Here is a 2,500-nt window from a genome sequence, read left to right on the forward strand (position 1 = left end):
TGTCGAGCCCGCGAGGGCTGTCTCCGCGGCAGGCCCCCCCTGAACGGGGCACGACAGGCCACCGCGCTGGCTCGTCCAGCGTCGACAGTCCCTCGTCCAGGTTTCAGATCGCGCCAAGTCGAACCCATGACCTGCTCAAGCCATCGTGCGCTGCCGAATTCGCATCTGCGTGTAGGCTGCCATTCCACGCGGCAGCCCCTGTTTTCGTCAGCGTGCCCCCCTGACGAATTTTCCTGCCTGGCCCAGTCCAGCGTCCAGCCCCTGTTCGTCGAAAAATCTGCGCTGCCGATTTTCCACGCGGCAGCCCCTCTTTTCGTCAGCGTGCCCCCCTGACGAATTTTCCTGCCTGGCCCGGCCAGTCCAGCCCCTGTTCGTCGAAAAATCTGCGCTGCCGATTTTCCACGCGGCAGCCCCTCTTTTCGTCAGCGTGCCCCCCTGACGAATTTTCCTGCCTGGCCCGGCCGGTCCAGCATCCAGCCCCTGTTCGTCGAAAAATCTGCGCTGCCGATTTTCCACGCGGCAGCCCCTGTTTTCCTCAGCGTGCCCCCCTGACGAATGTTCGTCGAAAAATCTGCGCTGCCGATTTTCCACGCGGCAGCCCCTCTTTTCGTCAGCGTGCCCCCCTGACGAATGTTCGTCGAAAAATCTGCGCTGCCGATTTTCCACGCGGCAGCCCCTCTTTTCGTCAGCGTGCCCCCTGACGAATTTTCCTGCCTGGCCCAGTCCAGCGTCCAGCCCCTGTTCGTCGAAAAATCTGCGCTGCCGATTTTCCACGCGGCAGCCCCTCTTTTCGTCAGCGTGCCCCCCTGACGAATGTTCGTCGAAAAATCTGCGCTGCCGATTTTCCACGCGGCAGCCCCTCTTTTCGTCAGCGTGCCCCCCTGACGAATGTTCGTCGAAAAATCTGCGCTGCCGATTTTCCACGCGGCAGCCCCTCTTTTCGTCAGCGTGCCCCCTGACGAATTTTCCTGCCTGGCCCAGTCCAGCGTCCAGCCCCTGTTCGTCGAAAAATCTGCGCTGCCGATTTTCCACGCGGCAGCCCCTCTTTTCGTCAGCGTGCCCCCCTGACGAATTTTCCTGCCTGGCCCGGCCGGTCCAGCATCCAGCCCCTGTTCGTCGAAAAATCTGCGCTGCCGATTTTCCACGCGGCAGCCCCTGTTTTCCTCAGCGTGCCCCCCTGACGAATGTTCGTCGAAAAATCTGCGCTGCCGATTTTCCACGCGGCAGCCCCTCTTTTCGTCAGCGTGCCCCCCTGACGAATGTTCGTCGAAAAATCTGCGCTGCCGATTTTCCACGCGGCAGCCCCTCTTTTCGTCAGCGTGCCCCCTGACGAATTTTCCTGCCTGGCCCAGTCCAGCGTCCAGCCCCTGTTCGTCGAAAAATCTGCGCTGCCGATTTTCCACGCGGCAGCCCCTCTTTTCGTCAGCGTGCCCCCCTGACGAATTTTCCTGCCTGGCCCGGCCAGTCCAGCCCCTGTTCGTCGAAAAATCTGCGCTGCCGATTTTCCACGCGGCAGCCCCTCTTTTCGTCAGCGTGCCCCCCTGACGAATTTTCCTGCCTGGCCCGGCCGGTCCAGCCCCTGTTCGTCGAAAAATCTGCGCTGCCGATTTTCCACTCCGCAGCCCCTGTTTTCGTCAGCGTGGCCCCCTGACGAATTTTCCTGCCTGGCCCGGCCAGTCCAGCGCCCAGCCCCTGTTCGTCGAAAAATCTGCGCTGCCGATTTTCCCCGACGAACCTGCAGCTGCACAAATCCGCGCTGCCACTGCCCCATTGTCTGGACCAACAATCTTTTCCATCAAGCCCTGGACTATAAATCGTCCAGACTCATCGCCAGCACCCGCTGCCGATTCTGCCGACTTTGCCGATTTCGTCGGCGCTGCCGATTCCAACACTGCCCGCCGTGCCTGAACCAGCGCTGTTTCGTCAGCGTGTCCCCTTGACGAATTTCCCTGCCTGGCCTGGACAGTCCATCTTCCAGCCCATGTTCATCGAAAAATCTGCGCTGCCGATTTCCCCGACGAACCTGCAGCTGCACAAATCTGCGCTGCCGATTTCCCCCCCTGTCGGCATGGCTGCCGCTGCCCCGATGTCCAGACCAACAGTCTTTTTTGTCGACTTTGCCGATTTTGTCCGCGCTGCCGATTCCAACACTACCCCCTGCATCCAAACCAGCATTGTTTCGTCAGCTCTTCCCCTGACGATTTTAGCCCTGTAACAAACAGTAGGCCTCCAATCCCGCCAACGGGAGCCAAGTTGATAGGGAAGAGAATTGAATGACGCGCCTGGTCCTCGCACCCCGCCACCCGAGGGGCCTTTTTCCCGGCAGCCTCTGAAAAACTCTAGCTTTCACGGTCCTCGCCGCCCCTCACCACCATGGCAGGCCTCTAATCCCACCCATCAGCAGTTGTAGCCGATAGGGCAGTGATTTGAATGACGCGTCGCGGGCCTCCGGGTCATCTCACCCGGCCATTAATTGGAGCGTTTTTGGCTGGCCGAGGAT

The sequence above is a fragment of the Populus nigra genome, chromosome 2, assembly GCF_951802175.1.
Source record: "Populus nigra chromosome 2, ddPopNigr1.1, whole genome shotgun sequence".
In the NCBI taxonomy this organism is placed as follows: domain Eukaryota; kingdom Viridiplantae; phylum Streptophyta; class Magnoliopsida; order Malpighiales; family Salicaceae; genus Populus; species Populus nigra.